Genomic DNA, 23,089 nt, shown 5'->3' with positions numbered 1-23,089 from the left:
CCTTAAAAATTCATGGTGGGGGGCAATATCCAGCCTGCAGTCCTTCTCTTGGGCAGCCCTGACATTAAATAAAAGGTATTGGGTGTGTTTGAGCAAAGCTGCTTACTGTATGCTTTCAGTTCACTGAAGGTTCTCTTTCATAAAGGTGCTGGATGTGTGAATGCCATATTACAATTACACATCCAGAGCGACTTAAACTATATAGTAGTTTTTATATAGTAAATTTTATGGAATGTGTTGAATGTTATTGCTGAATCGGTACAGGCAAAATGCATAAAAAACTGCTTGATACACGGATAGCCAAATTACCTGTAATTCTGTTCATAATCCTGTTATCTGTTTTCTCCCCACAAGGCTGCTGAATATGTTCCGGAAAAGGTGAAGAAAGCGGAAAAGAAATTGGAAGACAATCCGTATGACCTTGATGCATGGAGCATTCTCATTCGCGAGGCACAGGTTTAGTGACATAGGGTTACATTATGTATTCTCTTGAGTACCAAAGGTGGCTGTATTCAGGAGATTCTAAAATGTTTCCACACAGTCATAATATTGTAAATGCTGTTTATTTCAATTTTAGAATCAGCCTATAGACAAAGCACGGAAGACATATGAGCGACTTGTTGCCCAGTTCCCGAGCTCTGGCAGATTCTGGAAACTTTACATTGAAGCAGAGGTTAATATTTTCATTTTTTTTTCTTACTAATTGATTTTTTTATTTCACAAACATGTTCTAGGTCTGAGTTGAGAAATAACTGGTAGGACACTATATTAGTTAATGTTCCTTACCTTGTAATCTGGGGCTGAAATTGCAAGCGCTGACTTTTAAGGTGTTTAACTGCAGCGATGATTGTTGCATAGTGTTTTTGCAACAACATTAAAACATTTTAATGGTATGGAGTGCTTTAGACTTTTATTTATTTGTCGTGTCAATTTATTGCCTCCTGTGTCGTTTATTTAGTACCGGTAATTCATTTCCTCTATATTTACCCCAACTGACTAATTTGAATGGTATCCTAAGTCTATTAGCCTTAACAATAAAATGGCATGATGTTCAAATGTTTCTGGGTGGGTTTTGTTTTAACATACTTTAATATTTTTAAGGTCTTAACATATAGAACATGCACTTACAAAAGAACAATTATAGGAAAGAAATGTTATCTGCATAATTTATTATTTGCAGCAACCATTCTTGGAACAGGACAAATGTGTGGCTTACGGTGCATAGAATTACACTGCAAATGTAGACAATTAAAAATGATTGTATGCACAATATTGAAAACATGTTTGTATACTTGATTAATGCAGTTAACTATACGACTCAGAGGCAGAAAATCTGGGAATTTGGTGTGCATCCTATGTTATTCTGTTATTCTGCTGCTTATGATGTCTGGTTAATCCTGTGTAGCGTAAATGGTTTTGTTCATAACTTTTAGGCACACTTTATATTTTCCATTATTTGAACATTATTGGGACCCTTTGGTTCTCATACTCTGCCTTCCCACTCCACCCATGTGAATAGTATTTTCTTTGGGATGCTACATCTATTTTATATTTTTATACAATATTAAAAGAAACTGTGATTGTAGGCTATGCATACATCATTTATGGGAACTGTACTTTCTCTACACAAATACCATTAAAGTCTGGGGCTAATGCTTGTGCTTACCCTTATTATTTTACAGTAATGAGCACAGCAGTGCGCAGTATTTAGTGACTTTTAAACTCACAATTTACTTTATCTAGTAGGTTACATCTGAAATATGCTTGTGTTTTCTTTCTTTTTCACCTATAAAACTTAAGAAACATTGGTAAGATATATTCATTTTTATATTAGTGGGATGCTGATGATTTTATAGTATCATTTTTATTACTGCTTAAGTGCTAAAATTTCTCAAAGATTTGCATTAAAAACTGTGTTGGTGGAATGTCTCTTTACTTTAGCGCTGCTAAATTGGGGTGTATAAGGCTTACATATTCTCAATTGCTTTTGTTAATCTTTTAACTGACAAACTTAACTTCCATACAAAATAAAAACCTCAGTCTGAAGTGTAACCTATAATTTAGAGCAGTGTTGGCCAAAGTTTTTGTCCTTGCCTCATAAAGCTGAGCCTTGTGAATTAGAGTCTTAAGATGGCCATACACGGGACAATTTTAGCTGCCGATATCGGTCCTTTAGACCAATTCAGCAGCTTATCTGCCCATGTTTGGCCCGAATGACAGGCCTGCCTGACTGACATCTGCCCTGAGATCAGCTAGATCTCGATTGGCAAGATTTGGTTTTTCCGTTAGATTGGGGACCGCATTGGCTCGTTGATGTGGTCCCCGAACCGACGGCACCTATACCTGCCATTTCTATTCGGTCATTTTGGCCCTAGGGCCAAATGTCCGGATTAGCCCGATATTGCCCATTGGTAGGCATATCAGGAGAACATCCGCTCACTTGGCAACCTTGTGTCATTAGTAAAAGCACTTACCCAAGGAGTTCTGTGACCAGGTCACTGGCTGAATGCTTTTGTACAGGACATGAAACTCCAAGGGGACGTCTTTTATATTCATATTATTTTATGTGGGATACTTTTATTTTTATATGCTACCATTACAAGCTTCTTAGGGGTCATTTGGGATGTCCCTCAACTGAAGTACAAGAGCCATTACCCTTAGTGCCCATGCGCAGAGCACTTCTGGATGGCGAGTAGCTGCACTCTGCACCTTATTCACACGTGCAAGTTGGGGGTAAGGAAAGGGGGAAGCTTACATCTGTGCTCGAAAGAGCTCAGAGACCTGCAGCAATTCAAGGAGAGAGGAAGGAAATAAATATTCAGTGCTGTAACACTAAGGCAGATTATCCATTGTATTATAGATGTTATGTTTACACAGAAGCAATTGCTTTTTGACAGACAGGGATGCTAGTAAAACATTTGCATGCATGTTAGAGCCTATGGTACCATTACAAAATATATAACTGTACATTTAAAAATCTTAGTTCCTGAAAATAACATTTTATATGCAACTGCATTCCTCCCATCCACCTCTTTTATTTTTTGAGGGGTTGCATTGTTTGCCAACTTGGTCTGAAGGGTCTGAGTTGCCCCCATTTTCACTATTACACTTTGTACATTAGGCACATCAACCTCTATCATATACACACACTCGCGCACACTCAAGTTTCTGTATGTATGAATGTTGGAGAACTTGCAAACATTTTGCAGATTGTCCTCTAGTTGGATTTAATAGCTGGACCCCAATGCTGCAAGGCAGACTAAAGTAGACCTAAAAGGTTTTTACACACACATTGCCACTTGTTTTTACACTTGGGATGGAAAAACAGTGACACTTTAAAATCATGTTCCCAAATAAACCTGTAGCCCCCTGTCCATCTTTGTATTGTCTCTGCTTACATGGCCACTTGTGGACTTCTTTTCACTGCTCATTCTTACACTGGACTTATTCACTTGCCTAAAGCAATGTGCATTACAAGATGTGGACAAAGTCATAGTGCAAAAGGAAAGGTAAGTGTTGAACTCTTTGCACTGCAGCAGCCTCCTTTATCCCCTGTCATGTACTGCACACTTAAGACAACAGTAAAACTAGTTTTACTGACCATTTTTATTTCTCCTTAATGCCTACTGGCAAGTAAGATGAGTGTGAGGAAATATTACATATATTATGTGCTTGCACTACTTTGCTCCAGTTTTGCAAAGGCCATGTTGTCTTTGTCAGACTTTTAGCTTTGTGGATTTTAGGTTAATAACATTAAGAAAATTAGTACAAAATTCTCTCACAAGAGTCTGTTCAGTCCTCTAGCTTGTATTTTAAAGTCTATTATACAACTCGTTGCACAAGTAAACATTTCTAAATTGCTTAATAGGCAAAACAAACATTTAATTTTTTTTTGTTTTTTGCAGACTGCTGTGAATAATGAAACTAAAAGTAGTAGAATATAATAAACGTATGATTTAGGCTGCTGACACGTGAGATCCTCTACCGCGAGCGACTAATCTCCTGCAAATACTTTCCCGCTGTCAATAAATTCAATTGATGGTGGGAAAACCTACGCTGCGCTTTATTCCGAAGTTGCCTTGTGAGGAAACTATTGGCAACTTTGTAAAAACTAAGCGATGCATATATTTTCCCACTGGCGATTCACTTTATTGCCGGTGGGATGGCATTTGCAGGAGATTACGTGATAGAGGAGATTTATCGCAATAAACTCCCCTATAATCTTAAAAAAACCAGAGATAGAGGAAGGAATGAGATCATTTATAAGAAAATTGTTCATTAGATTTAAACTAAAGGAGAGGGTAGAACTTTTTATTTAATTTATAATTATTTTGAGTACTTTGATTGTAGGTTGATATTGCCAACTAGTTAGTGATTTTAATTACTAACTTAGTACTCTGGGTCAAGGCTCCTCCTCCTTGCAGATCATATGCAACTGTTTTAGACCAATGAATGTGCTCTCCTTAGCACATGCACAGTACAGGAATATCTGTACTCCTGTACAAACCATGATAAGGGCAGCGTCAATTTCCTGGGCCCTCCCAGGCAAACCATCCCCTTATGCTTATCCCTTCTGCCCCTGGACAATGAAAGCACACACACCACCATTTTGGGTAGAAAAGGCCGCAGCCCGTTTATTTACAACAATATCAAATTTGCCAAACAACCCCATTTAACCATAACCTATTAATGTAATTAAATACCATAACTTATTCTTTGAAAACATAATAACAACAAGCCGCTGAAGGCTGCTTTGTGGAAGCTGTAACTGCCCCCTACCGCAAACAGTTCCCTGAGGTTAGAAACCCCCATTTACCACCGCCCTATGGCTGTAAGCCCTAGCCTCAGGCCTAACCTTCCGCCGGCTGCGACTATGTTCCATTCATTCACCTTCTCCCTCCCCCCCCCTGCTTTCCCAAATAAGGGAGGGCGGGTGGGAGCTGCTGGAAACAAGATGGCCCCTCTCCTCCGCGCTCCTCCTCTTTACTTCTGCTCCTTCCCCCTTGCGGCCAATCACCTTTTGGACTACAATACCCACAATCCCTCACCCCTAACACTTCCTTCCCGGGCCCTCTTCCTAACCCTATCATGGCCCCGTGCCCTAAACTCCTCCCTCGCTCTGTTACGGTCCCCTTTATTTTAGCTCAGGGGAACACTGGGCAGAAGAGTTGTAATGGCCGCATTATATTCTGCATGAGCCATTTAAACTCTTACTTTTTCCCAACTTAGTGATCAGTACCCCCAGGGATTTTGGCTTTTATTGTCCTTTAAAGGGGAGCTCCGGCTTACGATCCAACATTTGTTAGAGCGCAACACAGAAACCTCTAATACACTTATCACTGTAACCTGTTCCTTCAAAAAGTATGAATACCTAACATTTTTATATGCTGAAATCCAGGCGCAAAATCGTTCTCTTTCTGCATCATTTGAAATCTTGGCAGTGGAGGAGGGACTAAAACACAGATGTTACAAATTGTAACAACTTGTCCACAGCTTACAGACAGCATGCAGGGACTATGTAACCCACAATGCATTGCAATGTTCCTTTCCTTATTAACATTGTGTGTGCAGGGATTGGGGGGGATGTGCGCAGAGGACAACCAGCTACTGTAACATTTTATTTGAGTCTCAAAGTAGTCAGCCAGATCAACAGGGGGCGGGGCTTAGCTAACTTTTCCAAACTAGAGTATTACATAAAAAAATTTCAGTCTTTTCATAATTTTTAAATTATGCTTATTGCAAAGGTGCTTGAAGTTACATTCTCTTTTCAAAAAGACTAAATTCTGTTTGGGTGGAGTTTGCCTTTAAACTACTGTGCATAGAGTTTAGATTTTATTCTTCAGTTGCAGTTTATGGTGGATATCTGTTTCCCTTTTAATGTGATTTTTTTTCTCTACAATGCAAAGTACTAAGCGACCTCTCGTATACTGGTTCTAAACCAATGTTTGTGTTGTAAAGCACATACCACAGCTTACTTGAGAAAACATTTAAGAAACACTGCTGTAGAATCTTCCTAATTATAGAAGGTTAGTCATATTTTTACAATAGAAGTTTATTCTGCAATAAAAAGCTTTAATTACCATTTTGCTTCTTCAAAGAAATACATGCTAATATTGGAAATAAAAAGGAAAACTATGACCCTAACTGATTACTGTCCTTTGTATGGAGTTATTGGATATTTTCTGCTAAACCTAAGTCTAGGCATGATGCCTCTCTTGGAAAGGGGTATGTAAACATAATTGCCATAAGTGCTAATAGAATCACAGCTGCCTTGCCCTAACTGCTTATTATCACTATAATACTGCCATGTCAGTAATTAGTCATTATTAGGAAGCATCTTCCTAATACTGAGGGAAAGCCTTTATAGCAAATTGCTGTCGGTCAGAAAGCACCATCTATATATCGGGGTTACCCCTTGACGGTATGGCCTCAGTCAGTGAGCAGTACACTAATTTTAAGGGTCACTGCGGGGTGCACATATGTATCAGACCAACCTTAGTGAATTCTTGGATTTGCACTGCCTTTATGCAACCCCTGAGTTGGCAAATGCACACCTCATACTTCACCATTTCTGTGTCATGACTCCTTTCTGCTCACTTTGCTCTTAACCTCCATCATTGCTAAATAAGTGAATATTTGTTTATTCATTTATATGATTTAACTTTCCTAACCAAAGTGTTTTTCCACTGGCTTTAGTGGTCATCTTAACCTTTTTTGTATCATTCTATCAAAATGTTTCATCATCTTAAATGAGCCTGCTTTTTTCAAATTTCATTTTGTACTTTTTAAATGAGCTTAACCACAAATATAGGAATAATCAAAATCTGGTGTTTAACTTGCCATTGTTACTGACCGGATCACCATGTATTATCACCTAACCTGGATGCCGCCTCCTTGTTGGTTTCAGTGGTTTATGATGTTTACATTATATCTGGAGGAGCAGATGAAAAGAACTGTACGCCACAAGAAGCTGTAAGGTAGCAAGGAGATCTGGACAGTGGATGCTTTGTGAACTATCCTGTCAAGAATAGTGGAATATGAAGGTGTTATTTTCACCAGAAGAAAAGGAAATCTAAGATGATTGATGAAAACATGCTACTTTACTCCTACCAAGTAGCTGGCAAAGAAACAATCCCTTCAGTGGATCCCAAGACTTGCTCTTTTTCTAGGATTTGCAGCATTCAAGAAGATATGGTCGAACTGGATCTGATGTGTATCACAGGATTTATTTAATTCATTTCAGTTCATTTGGAAATGTGACACTTTTGAGGTCCCTTAAGATTTATGCTGAGCCTTCTATCTACAATATTTTGAAATGCCCAAATCATTTGGCCAGCAAGCAGCTCTGCTTTAAGAACATTAAGACGGGCATGTACTAAAGTGCTCAACAAAAGTTTGAACAAGTGATGTTAGAACCTTGTGGCACTAGTAATATCTTTTTATTCTTGCTGCCTCTGTTCCTTTGCATGAAGTATCTGTTCTAGAGATTGTTATTGGTTCTTCATTCTATTGCCATATTTCTCCTTTTGCCAACATCAGTTTACAGAGTGGCACTCAGTGGGCAAAACTGGACGGGATGGATATCAAAGAATGTTATTTGGATCTAAGTTCTCTGCATGGTTACATAGACACCATATCCCTCTTAATGAAAGGTACAGTTTTAACTTAGGCCTTAAGTTGGCCTTTGAGAACATGCCTGCTTTTATTTTCACAGAAAACATTTCATCACTTTTCTTGTGGTCTCGTCAGTCCAGGATTAATTTTTTTTTTTAACCGCAATAATACTGGCGTTATGATCAGGAAACCTGTTGCAGAATAAGGGTTTATCCCACAGTGCAACACATATTAAAGGCTGTTTTTATCAATATATTTATGATTTTAGTGTCCGTCAAGAAGGATATTACTGAAGATATCTGGACTCCACTTGAGGAAGGTTTACTTGAGTAATTATATCTGTGACTATATGGTCTATGGACTCTTGAATACTGCTTCTGAAGATACTAGTGTTCTGTCCTCTAGGATTCCTACAATTTTCCAGTTTAAAACCAAAGACAATGGGCTCTTTATCCATTTCAAAGTTAATACAGTGAGGCGTAAAAATACAGGGAAGCTTTTCTTCACACACATACAGTTTTACTGGACCAGAATGCTCTGCTCATGTGCCTGTCACATGAACAACAGATTTTGCAGGAGAGAGATTTGTGCTGGGGATCTTTCTTTCACAGCCATTCATTAAAGGTTACATCAGCTGATCCGTTGTGTAAGTCAAAAGCAGGCCCATATGTGGTCTGTCTTGAAAGGCATTTATTCAGCTGGAATTTTTTTTTTACCATATTAATCCTTATAAGAATACATTATTTATTAAAATATAACCTGTGTCTTTTACATGTTTTGTCACATATCGGTGCCTCCATAACAACTGTGTCTGATGAGTAACAAAGCTAGAAAGGCCATATAAAACTGGCCATACACTTAGAGATATATGCTCGCTGGGTAAGGTTGGAAAAATAGGGTTGTCGAATTGTTGGTCGGGGCCAATACTAGGATCTTATTTTGGGCCTGTGTTGGAGCGAAGTTTGTATCAACATGTCTATGTGGTCCTCTCCAAATAAGCCAATATTTGCTTGGGTCATCAAATTAGTAAAATCTTATTCTGACCATATTTCAGGCTTGAAAATCCAATCTACATGCCAATGTGATCCTGACACAATGGGATTTTTAAACCTACCTGTCTGATCAGCTGCTCTCTTGAGCACTGCATCAAGGAGCCAAATGAGAAAATCATTCCTGCCCGATTTTCGACCAGATATTGATGGTTGAGTCCCGTCTGCGGTAGATAAGCAGGTGAATCATTCTAAAGGACTTATATCGACAGCTTATATCTTCCAGTGTATTAACTGCCGATTTGGCTCCTTTGGTCCAATTCAACAGCTTTTATTTGCCCATGTATGAGACACTGGCCAATTGGCCCATGGGCTGTATAGCCATGTACACTTTAATCTTTGTACCTTCTGGTTTTCTTTTTCTTCCAACTACTGCTGGCACTGATAGGCAAGATTTGCTGTTCAGGCAGACTATCTGTTTTCAAAACTGCCGACTGAGGGTTCCATACATATAGCCATGATTGTAGAGTAAAGCTGGTCATACATACATACATGATTTGTTTGGGTCTTTTTCCAGTAGGTGTATGCTAGCCCAGACATCTGACCAATATCTAAATACCATAGATAGCGGTTGGTCCATAGGCGGAGGATGACTTTTTTGTTTGGGGAGGCTAAAGATGGCCCATACACAGACTGACCTACAGCTAATGTGACACTTAGTGGATTCACTGCTGGTGTAAAAAAATAACCTCCCAACTGACTCCCAGGCATACTCTGCAAAAGTGCGGGTGGGGGGGATTTTTTTAACCCTAAAATGCTTAGGATGTAAAAACATTCATACGCGCACTTCTGTTAGGGGTTCTCTATACATTTGTGTTCAGTCAGGTTAAAGGGGTAGTTCACCTTTAAATTAACTTTTAATATGATGTAGACACTGATATTCTGAGACAATTTGCAGTTAGTCCTCTTTTATTTTTAATGGTTTTTTGGTTATTTAGCTTTTTGTTCAGCAGCTCTCCATTTGGTATTTCAGCAGCTATCTGGTTGCTAGGGTCTTATATACCAGGTAGTGGTTTAAACAAGAGATGGGCATATGAATAGTTAAGGGGCCTGCATGGAAAAATAAAACTGTAGCTGCACAGAGCAATACTTTTTGGTCAGTGACCCTCATTTGAAAGCTGGAAAGAGGCAGAAGCAAAAGGCAAATTATTCAAAAACTATATAAAATTAACTAGGAAGACCAATTGCAAAGTTGCTAGGAATAGGCCATTCTATAACATACTACAAGTTAACTTAAAAGTTAACCTCCCCATTAGATGTGTTTAAGTTAGCTTTATAGAAAGTGAGGCAGCAGGTACTGACATCCCAGGCACGTTATATACAGCGAGACACAGTCTTTATATACAAAACCAGCACATTATATGCCATGAGGAGCAGTGGGTACAGATGGCAGATATTCAGGCCCTGGCACTATAACACTGGCACTGATACACAGCATTGGCCCCACTGTAACTTACTATAAATGAAAAAAACAATGACAAAAGTAAAAAAAAAATAGAATGTGCAAAAAACCATAACAAATATATAAAAGCACAATGAGCTTTGTCAGGGGGAAAAATTAACTTACCCTCCATCTGTTAGGGTAGGGGATATTATAAATGTCAGATGACAAAAAACAATTTAATTCCAGCTAGTGGGTCAGCCTTTAGAACATATACATTATAGTACCTGTGGGATGAAAACTGCAGCAAAGTTCAAAGCTGGTTCATGGGTAAACTTACAGTCTGCAGATTCTTCTTTTTTAAGTCTTCATTTCTGCAGTTTGCAAAATTTCCCGATCCCTGTCTGCATCTGTGTCTTGATTGGTCAATTTTACTGTCTGTCAAGAAAGCTGTGCTCTGATTGGAGAATATACAAGAAGAAAGATCCAAACAGAGGACAGCTGATTAGAGCAGAACCCGGAGCTTGCAGGGACAGGAGAAGATTTGCAGCACAGAGCAGAAACAGAGCCAGGTTTTTTATTTTATATTTTTATTTTTAGGGTGCCAGAGCAGGTTTGGGGAGGCTTAGCCTCCTCTAGCCTTATTGAAAATCCACCTATGGGTTGGTCCCTCAATCAGGTAGATTTAAAATCATCGGACAGTAAAGTAAAAAGGAGCTTTGACAACTCTTTGCATTGTGTTGTTTTGGTCATTCGGGCCATCCATCTAAAAGAGAAGTGCGATAGGCGGCTGTACTGTATGTGTGTGAGTGTGGCCCTTCATACAGTATCAGGGCATTTAGCTTGATATCTTCCAGTGTACATCCACCTTCAATCTTACACTATTTACTTTCAGCCATTCCATAGTGATTTGTGGCAACTTCTGTATATAGTCTCATTTCCACTTGGAAGTCACACGTTTAATCAAGAAAAGCTCAAATAAGCGATTCAGATCTGGTTTTGTCAGCTGAAACCTGTTTGCATTGGTATTCTTGCTCTGTATAGGATTGTGTTCTTAGGTCCCTTTAGTGAACATCTTCAGATGAACAGAGAAAAATACTTACTGGTAATGGTTCTCATCATGGCAGTCTCTTTCTGATGCCTCGTTACCTTAGTTACGTTGTTTTTGTCAATCTATAATCTATTTGGATATTGCTTGGTTTCTTTTGTCTTAAGCTGGCCATACACGCACCAATAATTTTGTACGATATTCGGTGCGTGTATGGAAACTAGGCGAGCCGACCGATATTGCAGAAGGCTGCTGATATCGGTCGACTCGCCAATTGGGTGGGTTAAAAGATTTTGATCGGGCGCCTGAGCAAAATCCTGCCTTCAGGGCTGAATCCGGCAGAAGGAGGTAGAAATCCTATTGTTTCTAACTCCATATCTGACCATTCAGCCCTGAATGTCAGTGGAGGGTTGGAACGATGGTTGCATGAAAGATCGAAAATCGCCACGTGTGTGGCCAGCTTTACAGCTGTGGAATATATTGGTGCTTTACAAACTCGATAATATTAATACTTGTTTGTATCTGATTGAGAGAAGGGGGTCAGTAATATTTGTGGTGTCCTTGGGAATGGGAGCTGTAGTCCGTTCTATAGATTATATTATGTAAAGGTAAGAAAAATGGGGACATTTTATCACCATTTTTAACTTTTAGAGAAAAATTTAGTTCAGGCGCAACAGCAAATCTCATTTCTTGGGCTGCGATTTTTAGATGTTTATCAGTTTTTCTTGCCTCTTCTTGGCAAGACATCAATTAATATTATATTTCTGTACCATTTCTAAAATTGGGCTACCCTTCACTATCCCTCTCAGCAGTTTCTTTATGTGGGAGTCGGATATTGATTGACAGGTCAAATACCTCACTGGCTAGTGTTCCCTTTGCATAGACAATGTATAAAAGCTAATTGTCATTAGTTGCATGTTGTGAGACAGATTGCTTAGGGGGGCAGTGAAAGTTTATTGCCATGACATGAAATTTCAGATTTCATTTTTGTAGCATTTCCCATTATAATGCTTATTGCAGAATGCTGCTGTCTACCAAAAACAAATTATGTAGTGATGCACTTAAGCCATGTTTTAGTTTGGCATTTGGGCGAATCCTTGCACTTTTTGCAGGTTTGCAGTTTAGCTGAAATGAATCCAAACCTTTGTGTGCCTTTAAATGTCTGGAAGGCCAGAACATGGCAATTTTTTGATCAGCATGAAAAAAGTTCTTTAGGGATGCAAAATAAGGGCTGTGATTGGCTTTTTGTAGCCCAATGTGGACTGGCAGCCTACAGAAGGCTCTGTTTCACATTAAACATGGTCTTTGTGGCTCCAAAACTTGCATCCAAGTCAGAAATGTAAAATGGGCACCTACTTTGGGGCCACTGGGAGCAACAATAAAGGGGTGGTGAGTAACATATTGCTCCTGAGCCACTGGTTGGGGGTCACTGCTTTAGAAAATGAGCTGTTTGAGCAGGTACAGCTATTGTATAACGGCCTTTAGCAGCAGCGAGCAAATCCAGTTACATGAAGCTGCCGTGCACTCTGTGCTCCATTTTGCTTTACTCTGGAATTAGATATCTGCTGTAAAGCCTTCAGAAGGAAGTTGCCTTGAGAGGAAACTTCCTCAATTTCGGGAATATGCCATCCCACCGGCGATTTACATTCAAGCCCGTGGGATGGCATATCGGGGAGATTAGTCGCCCTTGACAAAGGAGATTTGTCGCGGGCGACTAATCTCCCTATCTGCCACAGCCCTTCGCAGCGAGCAAATCCAGTTACATGAAGCTGCCGTGCACTCTGTGCCCCATTTTGCATTATTCCATTAGATATCTGCTGTAAAACCTTCAGAAGGAAATGAAGCTGTAAAGAAAAGAGAAGCCTTACCCTATTTACCACAGAGCAAAGTGGTTTTTAATAAAGACATGGCATTAAGAAAAACAAATGTAATGTTTTAACATTTTTGAACCATTATGTTAAAATATAATTTGAACTGTTGCCATATTATACCCATGCTTTAAAAAAAAATATTAATAGAATAATTGAGTGACAGAATAGAATTTTCATTGGTTTTTACAATTACAGGTATAGGACCCGTTATCCAGAATGCTCGGGACCAAGGGTATTCCGGATAAGGGTTCTTTCCGTAATTTGGATCTTCATACCTTAAATCTACTCAAAAATCAATAAAACATTAATTAAACCCAATAGGGCTGTTCTGCCCCCAATAAGTGGTAATTATATCTTAGTTGGGATCAAGTACAGGTACTGTTTTATTATTACAGAGAAAAGGGAATCATTTAACCATTAAATAATCCCAATAGGGCTGTTCTGCCCCAATAAGGGGTAATTATATCTTAGTTGGGATCAAGTACAGGTACTGTTTTATTATTACAGAGAAAAGGGAATCATTTAACCATTAAATAAACCCAATAGGACTGTTCTGCCCCCAATAAGGGGTAATTATATCTTAGTTGGGATCAAGTACAGGTACTGTTTTATTATTACAGAGAAAAGGGAATCATTTAACCATTAAATAAACCCAATAGGGCTGTTCTGCCCCCAATAAGGGGTAATTATATCTTAGTTGGGATCAAGTACAGGTACTGTTTTATTATTACAGAGAAAAGGGAATCATTTAACCATTAAATAAACCCAATAGGGCTGTTCTGCCCCAATAAGGGGTAATTATATCTTAGTTGGGATCAAGTACAGGTACTGTTTTATTATTACAGAGAAAAAGGAAATCAGTTTTAAAATTCTTAATTATTTGATTAAAATTGAGTCTATGGGAGACGGGCTTTCAGTAATTCGGAGCCTTCTGGATAATGGGTTTCTGGATAAGGGATCCCATACCTGTATTATTATTTTTTGTCTCTTAAGAATGTAGAAAAAGGAGGGGGCCCTCATCCATGTGGGTCACTCGGGAGGAAATTCAAAAGAGACTTGAACATGTAAAGGTAAACATAGGTCCAGGGCCGGATGGGATTCATCCCAGGGTATTAAATGAGCTGAGCGCTGTGATTGCCAAACCTCTTCACTTAATTTTTCAGGATTCATTGAGGTCTGGCATGGTGCCAAGAGACTGGCGGATTGCTAATGTGGTGCCGTTATTTAAAAAGGGATCCCGTTCTCAGCCTGAAAACTATAGGCCTGTTAGTCTGACATCAGTAGTAGGAAAACTTTTGGAAGGGGTAATAAGGGATAGGGTACTTGAATACATTGCAGTTCACAATACTATTAGTTTGTGCCAGCATGGTTTTATGCGTAACAGATCTTGCCAGACTAATTTAGTTGCCTTTTATGAGGAGGTGAGTAGGAACCTTGATGCTGGAATGGCAGTTGATGTCATCTACTTGGACTTTGCTAAAGCGTTTGATACAGTACCTCACAGAAGGTTAATGATCAAATTAAGGAATATTGGCCTAGAACATAATATTTGTAATTGGATAGAGAACTGGCTGAAGGATAGAGTACAAAGAGTGGTTGTAAATGGAACATTTTCTAATTGGACCAGTGTGGTTAGTGGAGTACCGCAGGGGTCAGTCCTTGGGCCTTTGCTGTTTAACTTGTTTATTAATGACCTGGAGGTGGGCATAGACAGTATTGTTTCTATTTTTGCTGATGACACTAAATTGTGCAAAACTATAAGTTCCATGCAGGATGCTGCCGCTTTGCAGAGCGATTTGACAAAATTAGATAACTGGGCAGCAAACTGGAAAATGAGGTTCAATGTTGATAAGTGCAAAGTTATGCACTTTGGTAGAAATAATATAAACGCAAACTATCTACTGAATGGTAGTGTGTTGGGGGTTTCCTTAATGGAGAAGGATCTAGGGGTTTTTGTTGATAACAAGTTGTCTAATTCCAGGCAGTGTCATTCTGTGGCTACTAAAGCAAATAAAGTGCTGTCTTGTATAAAAAAGGGCATTGACTCAAGGGATGAGAACATAATTTTGCCCCTTTATAGGTCCCTGGTAAGGCCTCACCTTGAGTATGCAGTGCAGTTTTGGGCTCCAGTCCTTAAGAAGGATATTAATGAGCTGGAGAGAGTGCAGAGACGTGCAACTAAACTGGTTAAGGGGATGGAAGATTTAAACTATGAGGTTAGACTGTCGAGGTTGGGGTTGTTTTCTCTGGAAAAGAGGCGCTTGCGAGGGGACATGATTACTCTGTACAAGTACATTAGAGGGGATTATAGGCAGTTGGGGGATGTTCTTTTTTCCCATAAAAACAATCAACGCACCAGAGGTCACCCCTTTAGATTAGAGGAACGGAGCTTCCATTTGAAGCAGCGTAGGTGGTTTTTCACGGTGAGGGCAGTGAGGTTATGGAATGCCCTTCCTAGTGATGTGGTAATGGCAGATTCTGTTAATGCCTTTAAGAGGGGCCTGGATGAGTTCTTGATCAATCAGAATATCCAAGGCTATTGTGATACTAATATCTACAGTTAGTACTAGTGGTTGTATTTATAGTTTATGTATGTGAGTATAGATTGGTAGGTGTGGGTTAGGTGTGCTGGGTTTACTTGGATGGGTTGAACTTGATGGACACAGGTCTTTTTTCAACCCTATGTAACTATGTAACTATGTAACTATGTCGAAGGTCTCAGCCCGTACAAAATAGTGATAAAACATTTCTATTTTATTTTTTTTAAGTGAAATAGCCAGTAGTTCTTTATGAGACTGTCATCATGTTCATGTGGCGAATCCTAGGTAGAGCCTTGTAGGCTGTGGTACTCGGAACTCTGTCATTGTCATTCTAACGGTTCTGTTAAACAGAGAACATGCAAGGCATTGTGGGAATCTCCAGCGGAGGGGAGCTGAGTGCTGCTGTGTTGTTTCAGTGGTACATGTAGTCAGGACAGGCAGTGGGGGAATATCAAGGGAAAGACAGTTACAAGTATATATATATATAACTAAAATAATCAAACTTTTTAATGCATATGGAAAGTTACTAAAAATTATTTTTTTTGTTGGTGTTGGGTTGGATCTTCTTTTTAAATTTGGGTAGTGAGTCTACTGTCTTTGTACTTCCAAAGCATTTAGAGATTTTATTATGAACAAACCCTCAAACATTGTTTTCCTCTTGGCCAGTTGCCTGCGTTGCTTATTATAAATATGCCACAAATACTTTTGTAAAGAGAAATGTTGATTATCCAGCTCTCTTTAAAAGCATACTTTGCTAATAACAGATGAGCATACAAGGGTGGGTTTCAACTTTGTCATCCTGGAATGTAACATTAACCCCCATTGGTTCATGAAACTTGCCAGCTGCTCTTGCCAGTCTTTCAGAAGATTACAGCAGGCTTTCCCTAGAGGTCAGTGGACCAGCAAGCTTTGGCATCCCATAATTTACCTGCTTTAGAAGCTGCCCAAAAGCATTAGGATCAACTCATGAAGTTGACCATCAAGCCCAGACTTCAATAACGCACGGAGAAACCATTTGTTTTTGGATCTAGATTGCAGCTTTAAATTTGCATTGGGAATTGAGATAGGGAGATAAGGCGTCAGTGACGTTCCTCCTTCATTAATTTGTCTCCTACAAAATAGAAGACAATTTTTGGATTATTCACAAACATTTCAGAGATATTTTTGATCTTTGTTCTTAGTGAAGATACGGTGTATTGCTTTATTATTGATTCAAAATGATAGTGGGGCATTGTGGAGAGAGAGTGGATGTATCTATTCTGAGCATTACAATGAAGATGAGTTCTATGCACTGGTCAGCTCCTCAGTATATAGCATCGGCCTTTAAAGGGGCCTCCTTGGCCTTGTCGGTATGGCCATCTTTTGTACTCTTTTGCAGCCTACTCCAAGTACAATTCTCTGTATGTTTCAGTAACTGTAGCCTGTATTGATATGGTTCTGGCATTTTCTGTGTTTATGTTCATTTTGAAATTCCTAACCAGTGAGCTGCAATCATTAGTTCTCCAGTTTTTGGAATGGCAGACTAATTTCTGTGTATCTTCCATTTTTTTTTACATTCCTGAGTGGATCTTTTATATAAAAACCTATGTCACTACTTTCATGAAGGTCTAGGTTGTAATGGAAAATCGGGTGCAAGCACCCCCCTCGTGTATATATCATGGATGCTGCTGAATGCTCAAGTTTAAGGGCTGATTGGGATTTTCTGGGGAACACAATTTTAGCTGTTAGACCTTTTTTTGACCCGGTGTCCTCTCTTTGACTACTTCCCTACCTGGTAGATATTTGGCGATATTAGTGCAAAACTTCCTTCCCAATTTTTGCCTCTTTTGAAAGTGTTACGTTGGGTACATCCCTAAAATCCCAACCATTTAATAAGCTGTTTGAGTTTTATCTGGATACTGCACAGAGATCAATTTTATAAGAACCCATCTCTCTTAATGAACCTCCATATTCCATTTGATAAATCTCAAAACTTTGAGTCTGGAAAAGTCAAAGTCGGATATATTTGAGCATTTTTTTAATGTGATTTTTGTCAAATCACATAAACACGTTATCCAATATTGGTACTGCTTTTGGCGATCTGCTTTTCTGCTGCACCATCAAACCACAAAGTGAAGTATATTTAGTAATCAATCTAATTATAACTGTATTTTGGAATGAAAATGATCCATTTACTGTATATACTCGAGTATAAGCCTAGTTTTTCAGCACCCAAAATGGGCTGAAAAAGTCACCCTCGGCTTATACTCGAGTCGGGTGCCATGGGTCCCTCTAGACTAGCACCCTCTCTCCTTTGTGTGCAAATTACGGCCCCCCGCAACCAGACCCCCCAGTGCCCTGGCCTAGGCTCCCACTAGGAATACTTATTTCACCTTACATCTCCTCCGGGACCGGGTCTGCTGCCAGTTTGCCAATGTGCAATGAGCCTGGGGTAGTACTCATATTGTTTTTGTTGACCCTCTTCTCCGCTTACGGAGCTAGGTAATCCCTGGTCTAATCACTGGGACTGTAAATTGATGGTGCCGACTCTACAGTCCAAATTAAAGATAAGAATCCACGGAGAGAGTTACTCGCGATAGATCTCTGCTCTCAAAAGGGTTTCCATTGGCAGCAATAGAAGTTGTTGGTGGAAAGCCCTACACATCGCTTCAGTTTCCGAAGTTGCGCAAAGTTGCCTGCAGGAGGGTGAGCAACTTGCTCTGTGGGTTCTTACCCTTAAATTAACTTTTAGTATGTTATAAAATGCCCTATTCCCAGCAACTTTGCAGTTGGTTTCCATTAGTTTTTCAATTATTTGCCTTTCTCATCTGCCTCTTTCAATCTTTCAAATCAAAAACTATTGCTTTGTGTGGCTGCAATTTATTGTTATTATTTATCTTTCTATGCAGGCCTCCCTATTCATAATCCAGTAATAAATCACTGCCCGATTGCTAGGGTAAATAATAGCAACCAGATAGCTGTTAAAATTAGGGATGCACCGAATCCCGGATTCAGTTCAGGATTCGTCCGAATCTTTCAGTGTGGGTTCGGCGGGTTCGGTCCAACCCAAAAAAGTGGGTTCGGTGCATCCCTAGTTAAAATGCTACTGCTGGAAAGCAGCGTAACAAAAAACAAAATAACAAAAAAAAAAATAAAACATGAAGACCAATTGCAAATTCTTAGAATATTCAATGTCTACATCATTTTAAAAGTTAATCTAAAGGTGAACTACCATTTAAAGTGCGTATTTTATGCAATCATGGGGATTTTAATCCGCCAACCATTAGGTTATACATTATTGCGTTTTGTTTCTACCTCCATATCTGGTAATTCAGCCCTGAATGTCAGTGGAGGGAACAAACAAAATTGGTACGTGGTTTGTGTACTATAGATGAATGATTTGTGTGATTAGAGACCTGATGGTAAAAGAACAATACAATCCGGAAACATTTTACTCCCCTCAGGGAGAACAGCGGCAGTAATGTTAGTATATTAGTATACAGGGACACTGGTACGTATTACAACTATATCAAACCTTATAAAAATGGCTGCATAAATTCTACTTATAGGAAGATCTATTAATCTATGTAAGAAAATGGTCTGCGTGTAACTTAATCAGGGCAACTAATATAGCAAGGAACTGTACTAAAGGGTTGTGTACCAAAGAAATGCATTGTTTTCTGCTATTTTTTACATTTTCAGGAGCACACCAACTACTGTGAGTACAATGTCTTTGTCAGATACCATTCAAATTGTCTATTGTGGTAAATATAAAATGCTATTGATGTGTTTAAAACATTAGATTTGGGATTATTGTGTCCTTAATATAATAAACTTGAACATTAAATGGACTCCATGTTTATTGCTTATGCATGTTTTTAATCAAGTGTATTGGTTCCATGTAGATATAAATATATTATACATTTTAAAAGCAATAGCTGCAGGTTTATTTCCAGTTGTCTTTTATTATTAAAGTTACCCTTTACAGTTCAGCTTCAGTATGTTATAGATCACTGTATTCTAAGCAGTTTTGAAGCTAGTCTTCTTTTCTTATTTATCTGCCTTTCTCTTTGACCTTCCATTACCAACACATTTAAAATGCTATCTATGGAGAGTGATCCCAGAAAACAAGACTTTAATAAATTAGATTTCTGGTAATTTTTTTTTTCATTTTTGTTTTGTTTTATTTAGGCCCTGTCTAATTATTTTTCCCTTATAAAAGAACTAAACCCTAAAAATGAATGTGGCTAGAAATGCTATCTTTTATTTATTTTGAACTTCACTTTCAGCATATCTATACTAGCAATGATCCGAGCCTTTATAGTTGTTACAGGAGCTCCTCATCTTGGATTTTGTAAGGAGTGTCACTGACACTGCACATGCTCAGTGGGCTCTGGCCAGTTATTGAGAAGCTAAGCTTAGGGGTCATTGCAAATTATCAAGCAGAAATGCTTGATAGGCCTGTAATAAAAGATGAAGCTACAGGGCTGATTATTCAGTTCTGATGCAGACTGCAATGGTTTGAGCTGCTATGTAATGTGAACCTAAGTGAAATACTTATCAGCCTTATATGATGCCATTTATATTATATAAATGGTGAGTGGGCTCCTAAGCTCAGTTAAGTGCCAGCAGCCCAGAGCATGTGCAGTGAATTAGCAGAAAGAAGATGAGGGGCTACTGGGGGCCATCTTAGGGGGCACTGATCTTCCCTGCTAAAGAGTTGTGGGGGCCTTGGACTGGAACAGAAGCCCCAAACAGAATGTGCAGCATTTCTGCCCTATTTCTTAGTTAAGGTTTAGTTCTCCTTTAGGGCCAATGGCCCATTGTTTGATCTGTTCCCTTCCTCTCCCTGAATGCCCAGTATTCGCCCATCATTGCACACACACAGCGCAGATGTCTGCATGGAAACATTAAACTATGAATTTTCATGACAAAATGTGCTGTAGGGCTGATCCTGTGCATGTTGGCACACACGCATTCAGGGAGACCAAGGCAAGGGACCAGTTTCCCCCCCACTGGTCACCAGTGCGTCATTAGCCAAAAACCACTCGCAAGGTCATTTGTTGTTTCAAAGGCAAATTTTAGAAGTGGTCAACAACATTTTTTTTTTTAAAAGTCCTCTGAGAAAACAACTAGACCAGCTGCAGCCCATGTACATAATAGCAAAGGCGGAAGCTGGACCTTTAACTGTTTCCATTTCCCTTGTATATCCGTGGCAATATTACTGGTGCTCCCAGTTTGCAGTGCTGCACGGCTTGCTCTGGGACTGCCTTTCTGAGCTCCCTGTAAAAATGCACAGAATTGTTCAAGAGTTTGGTCATGTATTTGTCAATAATATGGAGTCGTATCTAGTATGGAGCATCTTTCAGAAGTATTTTTATCTGAAATCAATTAAAATGGTATAATATGTCCCCATTCCCCTATTCCTACTCACTATTGCATATCTCTACCCATTATTAGAGTAATGGGAACAGGGATCCTTATTGTTTGGAACCCCTACAGTCATTTGTATGGTTCTTCTGGCCCTGTAAAGCAATGTTTCTCTCCTCTCTAATTACAATCTGTCTCTCTGACAAGTAATTTAAAGGCAGTGCTGCTCAGAACCATCACGAAACATGAGACTGGCTATAGGGGGTGTGTTAAATTCAACTTTAAAGGGGTTGTTCAACATTGAGTTTAGTTTTAGGATGATGTAGAGAGTAATATTCTGAAACAGTTTGCGATTGGTCTTCATTTTTTATTTTAGTTTTTTGATTATTTTGCTTTTTGTTCAGCATCTCTCTAGTGTGGAATTTCAGCAGCTATCGGGTTGCTAGGGTTCCAGGTACTTTAGCAACCAGATAGTGGTTGAGAAATATGAATAGTAAGATAAGTAATGATAAGTAACAATAAAATTGTAGCCACACAGAGCAAAAGTGTTTTGTCTTCTGGGGTCAGTGACCTCCATTTCAAAGCTGGAAATAATCAAATTGTTTAGAACTGAACATTCTATGACTTATAAGAAGTTAATTTAAAGGTGAGCCCCCCCTTTAAAGGAACAGTTCAGTGTGAAAATGAAACTGGATAAAATAGATACTGTCCAAAATGAAAAAAAAAACATTTCTAATATAGTTAGGCAAAAATTTAATCTATTAAGGCTGGAATGGACAGATTTCTAACATAATAGCCAGAACACTACTTTCAGTTGTCTAACATATTAGTTAGTCAGTGACTTTAGTGGGGGCCACACGGAACATAACTGTTTAGTTAGATTGTGAGCACGCAGGTCAGGTTCAAATGCAAACTAACTAAACAATTATGTCCCATAATCTCCCCCCATTTAAGTCACTGATTGGTTACTGACTGCTAACAGCTTAGAGGGCTTTAAAGGAGGAAGTAGAGTTCTGGCTATTATGTTAGACATCTGCCCGCTCCAGTCCTTATAGATTACATTTTAGCCTAACTATGTATATTTGGAATAGGTGGTGAGAGGCAGCTAAAGGCATTTAGATGGCAACTATTATTCCTTTGTTTGTTGGTCAAACAGCACATTTAGCATCAGGCTAAGGCAGGGGTCAGGAACCTTTTTGGCTGAGAGAGCCATAAGCACCACATATTTTAAAATGTAGTTCCGTGAGAGCCATACAATATGTTTGGCCGCGGATGCTGAGGGCAAGGTAGGGTGGGTCCCAAGGATGCCGGATGCGATGCAGAGGAGGCCGTGGCCTGCGCTCAGCACATAGAAGACGTGTTCTAAGGCTTAGAACACGTCTTCTATCCGCCAAGCGCAGGGGCAAGGTAGGGTGGGTCCCAAGGATGCCGGATGCGATGGAGAGTGTGGCCTGCGCTTGGTGGATAGAAGACATATCCTAAGGCTTAGAACACATCTTCTATCCACCGAGTGCAGAGGCAAGGTAGGGTGGTGGGTCACAAGGACGCCGGATGCAATGCAGAGGAGGGCGTGGCCTGCGCTTGGTGGATAGAAGACGTGTTCTAAGGCTTAGAACGTGTCTTCTATCCGCCGAGCGCAGGCCATGTCCCCCGTTATTTTTTTTATTAAAGATTTGTCAGTGAGCCAGATGCAGCCATCAAAAGAGCCACATCTGGCTCCCGAGCCATAGGTTCCCTACCCCTGGGCTAAGGCTTTCAGCACCATTTTGATAACCAAGGGTTTGAAACAATCATATAATACTCAGTTACATTATCCCTACTGCAGATCCTGGGGCACAGAAACTGCACAATTCCATAATTTTCAGATTTCAATGAATACCGAATCTTCCACAACTGATTTAGCCCAATGTGGAACCGAATCAGAACTCTTATTTGCATAGTTACATTTGAGTAAAGTTAAACTGCTGCGCAGAATCCTTTGTGAACAAATATACTGTATATACTCGAGTATAAGCCTAGTTTTTCAGCACCCAAAATGTGCTGAAAAAGTCACCCTCGGCTTATACTCAAGTCGGGTGCCATGGGTCCCTCTAGACTAGCACCCTCTCTCCTTTGTGTGCAAATTAGGCCCCCCGCAACCAGACCCTCCAGTGCCCTGGCCTAGGCTCCCACTAGCAATATTTATTCCCCCTTACATCTCCTCCGGGACCGGGTCTGCTGCCAGTTTGCCAATGTGC

At 39.5% G+C, this 23,089-nt stretch overlaps 1 pseudogene; it reads left to right on the top strand.

Moving 5' to 3' along the window:
• The first annotated feature begins 327 nt into the window (after nucleotides 1-327).
• The window catches only part of LOC116406482, a 38,880-nt pseudogene continuing 16,118 nt past the window's right edge, over nucleotides 328-23,089 (top strand).

Source organism: Xenopus tropicalis, chromosome 4 (assembly GCF_000004195.4).
Source record: "Xenopus tropicalis strain Nigerian chromosome 4, UCB_Xtro_10.0, whole genome shotgun sequence".
NCBI lineage: Eukaryota > Metazoa > Chordata > Amphibia > Anura > Pipidae > Xenopus > Xenopus tropicalis.
This window is presented reverse-complemented; position numbering and strand designations above follow the sequence as displayed.